The sequence below is a fragment of the Physeter macrocephalus genome, chromosome 6 (assembly GCF_002837175.3).
Source record: "Physeter macrocephalus isolate SW-GA chromosome 6, ASM283717v5, whole genome shotgun sequence".
Taxonomy (NCBI): domain Eukaryota; kingdom Metazoa; phylum Chordata; class Mammalia; order Artiodactyla; family Physeteridae; genus Physeter; species Physeter macrocephalus.
This window is the reverse complement of record NC_041219.1, coordinates 23,684,408-23,697,150: the sequence shown is the minus strand read 5'-3', so window position 1 is coordinate 23,697,150 and position 12,743 is coordinate 23,684,408. Positions and strand designations below refer to the sequence as shown.

The 12,743-nt window shown below is 35.4% G+C and overlaps 1 protein-coding gene and 1 non-coding gene across 3 annotated transcripts in view; both read left to right on the top strand.

The window, feature by feature from the left end:
* Positions 1 to 12,743, top strand: part of POC1B (POC1 centriolar protein B) — a 110,742-nt gene that overhangs the window by 74,931 nt on the left and 23,068 nt on the right. The gene's annotated exons all lie outside the window — the stretch shown is intronic.
* On the top strand, positions 6,375 to 6,476 carry LOC112065930 (U6 spliceosomal RNA). Its single transcript, XR_002892324.1, has one exon. It is a non-coding gene; the product is annotated as a U6 spliceosomal RNA (small nuclear RNA).

The following is a 12,743-nucleotide window of genomic DNA, read 5'->3' as shown; positions in this document are numbered from 1 at the left end:
AAAAAAAAAAAAAAAAAAAAAAGAGTATTAGTTAAATAAAACTATAGTATATCAAGTGATGGAATATTATATAGCCATGCCATGTTTAACAACAACTAAATGCATGTGTATGATTCTGAATTTGATTCTGGGTCAGTAGAAGAATTGCTATATAGAACATCACTATGACAGTTGACAAAAATTGAGCATGGGCTTTACCTCCTTGGTAGGGGTTTGTAGTTACTTTTCTTTTACTGCTCTTCCCAGGTCCCCAACCTCACCCTATCACTTATTTTCATTTTTTTGTTTGTTCTTTTTTTTTTTTTTTAAAGAAAGAGTATTCTTTGTGGCAAGAATTGTGTGTGCATAAGGTTTCTTTGGTGGTGTTACTGCTATTCATTCTGGCATGTGCAGATATTATTTCCTTTGTGGAATAGGTGATAGTTTCCATCAGATTTGGTTACAGTGTGAATTTTATGAAGTGAATCCTATTTTCCATTGACTTTTATTTTTAAGCAGAGCTATGTTTTCTTGGTAAATATTCTGTTTATTGGGCTGGAAATCTTATGGGCTAGGCTTGAAAGCATGCCCAAATCTAATTACAGTGTTACAGTAATAGTACACCTTGTTCCTATAGGTGAAACTTTAAAAGACATTTTGTAATTCACTTGGAAAGTTCTTCTGTTTGAAGCTCCAGGTTCAGTAGAATGAATCTGTGTCCCATTTTGTCCGTTCTCTAAGGCTGATATTGTGTAAACTAAATTCATTTTAAATGACATCTAGCATCAGGCAAAGTACCAGAGTAAATGTTATTCTAAATTCAGAAACAGTGCATTTTAGGGATAATAATTAATCACCTAATGAAATTTTAATTACTTGTTGATAAATACTTGTTTTAAACAGAACTGGAAATGCATTATTTTAAGATAAAGTGAAGACAGTTGTGTGCTTTGGAAAATCAGTTGAAATTTTGAAGAATTTGACTAAGAAATGCACTCTCCCAGATTTGTACTTTTAGAAAATTCTGTGTACTTTCTGTAAAATTCAGTACACAGTAAAATTACTGGAAAAAATTCAAGCTGTTAACACTATTTAAAAACTTTGTTCTTTTTCAAGAAATCGTTTATATATGTTCTATGAATTATAAATGCCATAACACTATGGCTGTTTTACATTTTGGGCACTAATCTATCAGAGTCACACCCTCTTCCTCCCAACTCAGGGAAAACAACCTCTTTCTGATATACAATTAAATGACATGAAAATTTTTAAATAATATGTTTTTTAAAATATCACCATTTTTTAAATTGAGTATACTGGTAGGTTTATGAAACAATTGAGAAAATATTTTTCTATTTAAAAATAAATTATCTCTTCCCTGAAATGTATTTGAAACTTTTTATTTAGAGAGCAATAGTTTTCCCTAAGGTATTATATGATTAATATTTTAATCAAGCATTAGGATCTTGTTATTTCTGTTACTATGTGCTATGATTATTTTTATGTATTTATTAGTCAAGTAAAATGACATTCCTGGGGTTTATCTCAAATTATGTTTTATTTGTTTATTTTTAGTTGTGCTTTGGCACTTTTTCCAGGCAGTTCTCTTGGCAACCGTGGCATTGCTTCTGCTTGTCGTGTTTTATGCAATTAAGCTCTTCCAGTATATTCCCCATCACAACTTATTTCATGCAAATGTTCTAGCTGTTGTATCCAACCATTAACTTACATAATTTTTCCTACAGTATTTTTAGTCAAAATAATTTTCCTAAATGTAAGAGAAAAATGAATTTTATGAGAAGCTAAATAATGAATTTTGAATGGAAAAAAATCAGAATGTACTGAAGGTTTTTTGTCTTTTCCTCCTGCCTCTACCCTTCCTGGTGCCAGTCCTCACACCAGGGTGGGAGATTTGGATCTGACCACATTAACTAGGATTTGCTTTTTTTCCTCTGCTGCTTATATACCTGGCACAAGAAAATCTGGAGTACTAGTAGACTGTATGTGGAGACTGTGGCCAACCAGCTTCTTAGAGTAGCAAAACGAGTACATATGGAATTAATTACTCTCCTGCCATAGCTCTGCAGACCCCAAATGAGTGAATCTTGGCAGGAATAGAAATTCTTTCAGAGTACTAACCACAGATGAGCTGTATTTCTGCAGGAGCTGAGCTCAGGGCAGTGAACCTTTGGTGTGCAGCATCATGAAGGGAAGTGACTCAGCCTAAGTTAGGGGCTGACTCAATAGACATTGTTCATTCATTTCTCAAAAATGAACATGCCAGGCACTAGATAGGAGTAGGGGGTTGAGAGAGAGGAGGATGAATGTGGGTTATAATGATAAGCAAAAGCTATCATGGAAAGTTACATAGTACAGTGACAGCATGAATTGTGGGCATTTGACTAAGTCAGGAGTATAGGTGAGGCGAAATCAGAGGAAGTTTCCCTGAAAAAGTTGTTTTAAGCTGAGATATAAAACCTTGCTATTCAAAATGTGGTCCGTGGTTTGTTTGAGCATCACCTGGGAGCTTCTTAGAAATGCAGAGTCTTGGGTCCCACCCCAGACCTACTGCATCAGACTCTGCATTTTAATATTTAATAAGATCCCCAGGTGATTTATGTGTTCATTAAAGTTTGAGAAGTGATGATCTAAAGCTTCAGTAAGAGTTGGTGTGAGAAGATTAGGAGCACTGGAGTGTTCTAGGCAGAGGGAACTGTGTATGCAAAGACTGGCTTGCAGGGACCTTGGTGTGCTATCTAGGGACTGAAAAGAGGGCTGGAGCCCAGGGATGGGCAGGAGAATGTGGTATCAGGACAGCCAAGAGAGGAGTGTTTAAAGAAGATGGGAGTGTCAACATTGCTGAAAGCCAAGAGAAGGATTTTTATAATAATCAATTTAGCAGAAATTCTTGGTTACGTTTTGGAGAGCTTTTTCAATGGACTAATATAGGTGCAAGCCAGTATGAAGTGAGTTGAACAGTGAGTGGAGGGGGCAGGGTGAGCAAAGAGACAGCTAGAATAGATTATTCTTTCTTTTATTGAATACATTTGCTGTGCATCTATTATATACCAAGCAATGAGAATGCACAGATGAAAGAGTCCAATAATAGTGATAAATGCCTAAGTTGCTATGGGAGTACATCAGTCGAGTGGTTAAATAAGGAGTGTGTGTGTGTGTGTGTGGTGTGTGTGTGTGTATACACATGAGCATGTGTGTGAGTGCTAGAAAATTTGGGTGGGGGACAGAAAACTTAATCAGAGATAACTTCCTGGAAATGGTTGAAACTTGAGCTGTTTCTTTAAGAATTTGCCTACCATTATGGAGAACAAGGACAGAGTTCAGCATTTGTATAGGTGAGGAGGCTTAAGAGGGGATGGTGAATTCAGGGAAGCATGGGGAGCAAATTTGAGTTTTAGAACAGTTACTCTAGAGATGTGATAAAGGAGGGGTTAGAGGGAGGTGAGGCTGGGAGGCATGAAAATTAGGAGGCAAGTGCAGTCATAATCTAGATACGGAGTGGGGGTGCTTGATCATGAGCAGTAACATAGGGGGAAATGAAGAAGAGGAGACTGAGCCGTGAGATCTTGAAGAGAAAGAGTTAAAAGTTCTATTTACTGATTAGACATAGGCGTGGGAAGACTATAGAATAGTTCCCAAATTTGAAGCTCCTGAGTAGATAACGGCACTGTTTACCAAGATAGGACAGAGACAGGTCTTGGGTATGGAGCATCCAGGCAGAAATATAGATCTGGGAATCTTTAATTGATTGATCAAGCCGTGAGGTCCCACAGGATGATCCCTGAACTGCAGCTTCATACTAAATACGGTAATGATTATGACAAATAGATGATCACCAGTAATCTCATCTCATTCATCAGGAGTGGTAATTAGAAGACTGTTTGCTTGAATAATGCTGGTTATTTGGTAAATACTGTGACTGAAATATAAAGCAGATAAAACTGGTTGCATTTAATGGCTGTAAGTAGCAGACGTGCATTAGTGGTGTCAAGGCTTCCTTTTTTAAGAACTTCCTGCTTATTCCTCTGGGTATGTGTTTAGTGTAGATAAATTTTCATGATTCTTAACCACACTTTTAATAAAGTTATAGAATGTAGTTCATATTCTCTTTGACTCATGACATCTGTGAAAAATATTTTTGAACTTTATGGTAGCATTTGAATATTAATTCTCCTGGACCATTTTCCCCATGATAATTGGTTAAAAAGAAAAAAAAAGGAAAATCTTTCTTTATAAAGACAGTCATTTTAAAATTAATTTTTAAATTGAAGTGTAGTTGATTTATAATGTGTTAGTTTCAGTTATATATATATATATATATATATATATATATATATATATATATATGCTTTTTCAGATTCTTTTCCCTTACAGGTTATTAAAAAAATATTGAGTATAGTTCTCTGTGCTATATAGTAGGTCCTTGTTAGTTATCAGTTATTGTTGTTATCCTTTGGTTTCTGAGTTTCTTGCACCAGCAAAATTAGAAAGGAGCAAAACACCCATACCTTTCTATACACATAAATGTAGGAAAGAAAAATATAGTATGTCTATCAAACAGTAATATTGTTATCATGGCCTCTTATTTATAATGAAGTATTTGTTACTGATTTTCTACTCATAAGGTCTTTGTCCTGAAGATTTTATGCCATAATTTTTCAACTGTGTCCAGTTATATAATCTTTATCAAGGGGTTAAATATTTCAGATGAGATTCATAGATTTAAATGCTTGATGTTAGATTGGCTTCCTGTAATATTATTAGGAAATCATTTTTCACCCATTAAACGATAGGACCAGAATTTTTTAAAAGATGTTGGATCTTTGTCTACTAAGTGTTTTAAAAAAGTATTATGTACATTTCTCAGGCAGCTGCCTGAAAATGGAAACGGTTTTTCTTTTTTAACTGTATCTGAAAATGTCTTAATATTTTGTTTTGGATTTGCTGAACAGTGATTTTCATTTTAAATGTATATTCAGTGTATGCTTATCCATTTACTACTTTATTTAGTATGGCTTGTTCATTTATTTTTTGAACTTCCACCAGCCCTTAAACAGCCTATTAACTAATTTGAGAAACCAGACATAGAATAATTTTTTTTAATTTGAATATAATGGATAGAAAAATATCTTTAATTCAACAAATTTTATTAATTACTTTATGTGTGCCTTACACGTAGGAGGCACTCACCATATTGTCACCTATCTGAAAGAAGGTGAGCTATGGCTTCTGCCTTCTAGAAAGGTGCAATTTAGATTTTAGTGGAGTTGGGGGGAGGACACAATGTGATAATATTGATGATAGGTAATTGATCACAAACTATAGATTAAACTCTTTACCTATATTCTTACAGCAACCTTATAATGTAGCCCAGGGTTATTTTCTTCATTTTACAGGTGAGGAAACTAACACTTAGAGAAGCCAAGTAATTTGTCCAAGATCATACAGTCAGTACACAGAAGAGACAAGATTAAACCCAAGTCTGTGTGACTTGATGCCCCATTAATATAGCGCCATATTATATGATAGCATGGATAATTATACAGTATCGCAAACAGCAGAAATGCAGGGAAAATTGATAATTACCTTTAAGAAACAAAATTGAATTTTTCTAGAGATTTAGAACAGGCAAATTGCATCTATTTGGGGAAGATGAGGAAAGACTTCATTATTTTGCAAATGCAAATTAAAGTCAACTTACGTAAAGTGCACTGTGTATACTGAGATCACATAGAAAGTTTTCACTCTCTGTCTTTTGAATGATATAATGAACAATAAATAGAAGAGTGGTTCTCAATACCCAGCGGTGAATATACATTACTGTTATAATCACAGTTATCATTAATCGTACTGGAATGTTCAAATTATGCTAGATGGTGAATAGAACATAAATAAATATAATATTTGCCCTCTAAAATATGGTCGGAAAAGCTTGCCAGTTTTCTGAATGTAGCTTTGTTAAATGATTAGATAAATTCCTCCCTTAAAATTGCCTCTTCATAGTATTAAAACACAGTAAAGAAGCTAGTCTTATTCAAGTGAGCAAAGCATGAGTTACTGTGTATGTGCAATTAAAGAAAAAAAATTATCTCATGACTTTTAACACACAGCTCATTTCTCCTGAACTTGGCACTTGAAGAGTTTTGAGGAACAGAAAATAGCCCTGTAAAAAAGGTCAAAGAATGGCATTATTTATCTTAGAGAGTCAGCAAGCTCAGGAAATAATTTTTCAGAAATTTATTCTAAATAATCCTGACTGTGATAATTTTATGTTTCATAAAAATAATGAGGATAGTTATTTGAGGACAACATTTGGCTTGTTGGTTTGGTCGGCTCTCCATATACATTATCATGATACTAAAATGGTGGTGGTGTATTTGCTTTTGCAGCACGTATACTAAAATTGAAAAGATACAGAAAATATTAGAGTGGCCTCCACAAGAGGATAAGTTGAAATTTATTAAATGTTCCATGTGTTTTGGAATATTATGTTTGTAGTTAGGGAGGCTCAGTGTCATAAAGACGTTAGTTCTCCCTGAATAAATCTACAAATTCAAGGCAATTCCAATAAACATCCTGTTAAGATTTTTCATGAAACCTAAAAAGTTGATTTTTATGGCATACATGGAAGAGCAAAGGGCCCAAAATAGACAGGACAATTTTGAAGAAATTTGAAAGTTGGGGACTCGTTAAGCTCTAAGTGTGATATTGTTACCCAGAGAGACAAAGAGTCCACAATGGAGAGCACATAAGCAGACCCACACAAGTGCAGATGGTTGGTCTATGAAAGGCCTGATTTTGTAGACCCATGAAGATGGGTTTGTCACTAAGTCAACTGTTCAATAAATGTTGCTGGGACAGCTAGCTATATGAAAAAAAAAAAAAAATTATGTTCTTACTTTTAACCACGAATGAAATCAATACCAGATGGGTTAAAGGCTTAAGTGTGAAACCCCATACTTCAAAACTTCTAAAAGAAAACAGAAGAATATATTTATGTATTCTGGGTAGGCAAGGATTGCTTAAGCAAAATATAAAATGTACAAATCATAAAAGAAAAAGTTTAATAAATTTGACTACATTTAAAACAAAAAACTTCTGTAAAAAATCCCATAAAATAAAAGTGAACATAACCCACAGAGTAGGGGATGTATTACACATATAAACAAAGTATTGGTATCCATAATATATAAGGAACTTCTTAAAAAATTTTTATTGAAGTATAGTTGAATTACAATGTTGTATTAATTTCTGCCATATAGCAAAGTGATTCAGTTACACAAACATATATATATATATATATATATATATATATACACACACACACACATTCTTTTTCATATTCTTTTCCATTATGGTTTATCACAGAACATTGAATATAGTTCTCTGTGCTCTACAGTAGGACCTTGTTGCTTATCCATTCTCTGTATAACAGTTTGCATCTGCTAATCCCAAACTCCCACTCCATCCCTCCCCCACCTCCCTCCCCCCTTGGCAACCACCAGTCTATTCTCTATATCCCTGTTTCTGTTTCACAGATAGGTTCATTTGTGTCATATTTTAGATTCCACATATATGTGATATCATATGGTATTTCTCTTTCTGACTTACTTTACTTAGTATGATAATCTCTGGTTGCATCCATGTTGCCGCACATGGCATTCTTTTTTAGGGCTTAGTAGTATTCCATTGTATATATGTACCACATCTTATTTATCCATTCATCTGCTGAAGGACATATAGGTTGCTTCCATGTCTTGGCTGTTGTGAATAGTGCTGTTAAGAACATAGGGATGTATGTGTCTTTTTGAATTATAGTTTTGTCTGGATATATGCCCAGGAGTGGGATTGCTGGATCATATGTAGTTCTATTTTTAGTTTTCTGAGGAACCTTCATACTGTTTTCTACACCAACTCAAATTAAAAGTTGGTTTTTTACACCAACTTACAATCACAGCAACAGTGTAACAGGGTTTCCTTTTCTCCACATCCTCTCCAGCATTTGTTATTTGTAGACTTTTCAATGATGGCCATTCTAATTGGCGTGAGGTGGTACCTCATTGTTGTTTTGATTTGCATTTCTCTCTATAGAAGGAACTCTTAAATATAAATTAGAAGAAAGAAGTAGACCAACTAAAAAGTGGACAGAGGACTTAAATAGGTAATTTGCAGAAGAATGATCAATATACACATAAAATATGCTCAAGTTACCAGTAATCAAGGAAACAAACAATGAAATTAAAACCATGGGATACCATTTCCTGCCCATAATTTTGTTAAAATTTAAATATTCAAATATTTTTGACTTTGTAGAAAAAGGGGGGATTTTCTTCTGCTCATGGAAGAGTAAGTTGATTCTACCATTTGGGACAGTATCTGGTAAAACTATAACTGAACTATGACACGTTAGAGGAACTCACCTACCTGTGTACAGGAGACATTTATAAGAATGCTTACTGTGGAATTCAATGCTAGTTAACAGTACAAAGGACACATAAATTGTGGAATACCCAATCAATGGAATACTATTTGGTAGGGAAAATAAGTGAAGTAGACTTACCTGCAACACCACAGACAAATCCCAACAATGTTGGTTAACAGAAAATACTAAAGAGATCTAATACTATTTTATGTGAAGCTCGAATACACACAAAAGCAATACTGCTGTTTAGGGATGTCTACCTATGTGATAAAAGTAAAGGGACATAGATTGGGATGATAGACACAATATTCAAGATGGTGGTATCCTTTAAGAGGGAAAGGTAGGGAGATAGATCATAAAAGGGTATACTTTGTCTCTTAAGGTAGGGGAGAGGGTTGCTTTATTATTCTTATATATCTTCATTGAATTTTTAAAAAATTTTATTTTACTGTAGTTGATTTACAATGTGTTAATTTCTGCCATACAGCAAAGTGATTCAGTTATACATATATATATATACACATTATTTTTCATATTCTTTTCCATTATGGTTTATCACCGTGTATTGAATATAGTTCCCTGTGCTATACCGTAGGACCTTGTAGTTTATCCATTCTACATATAATAGTTTATATCTGCTAATCCCAAATTCCCAATCCATTCCTCCCCCACCCTCTTGGTAACCAAAAGTCTGTTCTTTATGTCTGTGAGTCTGTTTCTGTTTCATAGATAGGTTCATTTGTGTCATATTTTAGATTCCACATATAAATGATATCATGTGATATTTTTCTCTTTCTGACTTACTTCACAAAGTTTTATTTTCAACGAATTTTTGAAAGCAAAATTGGAACTTAAAGAAATCAGTTGTTATGAGATAAAAAGAGGGATTACAGATTCATTCAGAAATGTTAGTGTTGCAGTGAGGTTGCATTGCTTATTCATGCCTGTATTAATTTCACTTGATTGCTGTTCTGCATGCAAAGAAGGGGCAGCTTTCTGAAAGGTGAACAGATGGCTTTTTTGAGACATGATGTGGGTGAAACTAAACCAAATGTGGTTTTCCAAGTCAAACTTCAGTTTTTTCCAAGATGTAATCCTTACTTGAATGTAAAATATCTTTTAAAAAAGTACATCATTGTACAATATAAGTTATTACCTGCCTCAGAATTTAGATTCACACATGCACACACCTTTTTTGAACACAGTAAGCTATTGCTATAAATAATGGTTGATTTCTGCCCTTGTCATTTCAGCAACTTGCATAAAATATTCTTGTTGATTCTACATGAAAGAGATAATAGAATGAATCCCTTATTCTGTAGGCCTTTGGGGTATAACAGCAGGATTCACAAAAGATGTAATGACTACTTGTTTTCTCTTTGGAATTTACAGAAAGTTTTATTGGTATTCTATTTGTCTAGAATACTGGGATTAGAATTTTTAGTTTTATATTAACTCAGAAGAGAGAGTACTAATTCTAGTTCACTGACTACCTGCTGTCTCCCTCCACCTCCCCCAGATAATTCTGGTAAGTACTTTATCATTAATTAAAATTTATCTGGTGCAGTGCACAGTTCTAGACTCAGCATAGGGCATTAGAAGACAAATATTCCTTTAAGGGATTCATAGTTTATGTTTGCCTAATCATGTAAATAGTGAAACATGAAAGGAAATTTTTGTACAGATTTTATTTGTCCTAGCTGTATCCTACCTATTCATGGCTTCAAAATTAATAAGCTTCTCTGGAGATGACAGTAAAGATTAAAGACAAAGATAGATTTATGGCCTCGGCTGTCATTTTCAAGGGCACTGAATTAATCACTCAGATATTCTAGTTGATAGTTGCATTGGGGCGGGGGTGTTTTTCAAGTCTTCTGACAAACATGAAATTTCCAATTTGGTTTGAAGAAGAAAAATGAAAGCCCTCAGTAAAACCTTATCCCCAAAGCCTCTTTTTCTTTCTTTGAGAAAAAGATGTATGATTTTTCCCAAGGGATAAACAGAAGGCTTTCTCAGCTCAGCGACTTTAGTCTGGGAGACACAAATTTCACATGACATTCTCTGATTTTATCCTAGAAGTATTTTTAAATCAGTCAGACTGGATCAGGTGGGTATGTTCCTACAAGGATATACAATACACTGTGCAGATATAACATAGAAGAGGTGCGGTTTTCTTCTTCAGGATCAACAGCCTTTTCTTCTTAAGAGTTTTAGAAACTGGGAACGAATCCTGCCTGTGTTGTGGTCCTGTGACAGCCCCACATGGGTGACTCCATGGCTCTTTGTTCTGTTTTTCTGATTAATCCATCCACTTCTTGGTTAACACTGGCTTTTGATCTCAAGGAAAGAACCAAAGACAGAACAACACTCTGAGTCACTTCTGAAAGACAGCCATCCTGTCTTGGTCAGGATTCTCAGATGAACTCAGTGACTGTCTAAATCCTTTGTGTTAATGGTTAACTCAGTGTAAAGCCTCCCACGCACTGGCCACCACTTCCTCTAGTCCTTCAGTTTTGATAATTCATCAACCCCAGAAGGACCTCCAATCCACTGAGCCTCTGCCTTTTCATTGCCCACCTTCTGTGTCTGTGTGTCTTGCCTTTATGGGCTTAGATTCTATAGTCCATCATCGTAGCCATACCCTTGCTCCTTTCTCTCTCCACTGTACTCACCCCAAAAAACTTCAGCCTGGTTAAATCTATTTTTTTCTGCCGACTCTATACCTACACCCAAGCAACTGAATTCGACTAGACAGCGATGCTGACTGATCTCCCTTTAAATTTATTTATACAAAGCTCCAGGGGCACTCAGTACTGCCTAGCAATCCATTTACCATGTATTTATCTCCTCACCATCCTGTGACATCAGTGCTCTCTTTCTGTTTGATCTTTTCCATCAGCCCACGTTTGTAATGTATTTCCCATCTTTAAAAAGGAAAACTTCATTTGACCCCTCATCCCTTTCCAAGTCCTGTCTCATTGCTCTGCTCTCCTTTATAGCAAAACTCCTCAAAGAAAGGCATATATTCAGTCTTCATTTCTTCACTTTCTCCTCTTCTGAATCCACTTCAGTTAAGCTTTTGTCCCCACCATTCCACTCATGTCAAGGTCCCAGTGATTCATCCAAATCAGCCTTTCTATAGGACTTGGTCTTAGTGATCACTCCCTTCCCCTTGAAACTTTTTCCTTACCTACCTTCTGGTCCAGTACCCCTCCTACCTCATGGGTCGCTAGTCACCTTTCCTGCTCCTTCTCTTCCTGCCTTCTCAAGTCTTGGCAACTGTTCTCTTGTTTGGCTTCTCCCTCTTGTTTGATCATAGAGCCCTGGCTCTATTGCAGAAGCTTCTGCAATTGGTAACCTTCCAGACCTTGCCTTATGTACCTCTTCACCTGGCTGTTCATTTGTATCCTTTATAAAAACTGGTAAATATATGTATATATATATTCTGATAACTCCCAAATTTATATCTTTAGCACCAACCTCTCCACAGAAATCTAGGATCATATATTTCCAATTGTATTCATGATTTTTCCCCTTGGAAGGCTCATAGGCATCTCAAACTTAAACTCAAACTTGTGCCCCCCATTTATTCTCTACCCCAATTAAAAAATGCATCATCAGTGGAGCTAAATCATAATGTTACACCTTGCCCAGCTTTATTTTTCTTCATAACCATTGTTACTACCTGACATTACATCACATATCTATATATTTATTCACTGGAATATAACGCCATGTCAACAGGGTCTCTTTTGTTTAATAATTTCTTGTATTAGGTAGAGTAATGGTCCATAAATATGTCCAAGTACTCATCCCCAGAATCTGTGAATATGTTTCTTTACATGGCAGAGGGGCTTTGCAAATATGATTAAGTTAAGGATCTTGAGATGGGGAAATTATCCTAGATTATGGTCCAATACAATCACAATGGTCCTTACAGGGGAAGAAGGGAGGCATAGGAATCAGAGAAGTAGAGATTGGAGTGATGCATCCTGGAGCCACGAATGTAGGCAGCCTCAAGGAGCTGGAAAAGGCAAGGACAGATTCTCCCCTAGAGCCTCCAGAAGGAACATAGCTCTGCTGACACCTTGATTTTAGCCCCATAGGATGTATTTGGACCTTCAGAACTTCAAGATAGTAAGTAAATTTGTGTTGTTGTTTTTTTTTAACATCTTTATTGGAGTATAATTGCTTTACAATGGTGTGTTAGTTTCTGCTTTACAACAAAGTGAATCAGTTATACATATACATATGTTCCCATATCTCTTCCCTCTTGCGTCTCCCTCCCCCCCACCCTCCCTATACCACCCTTCTAGGTGGTCAC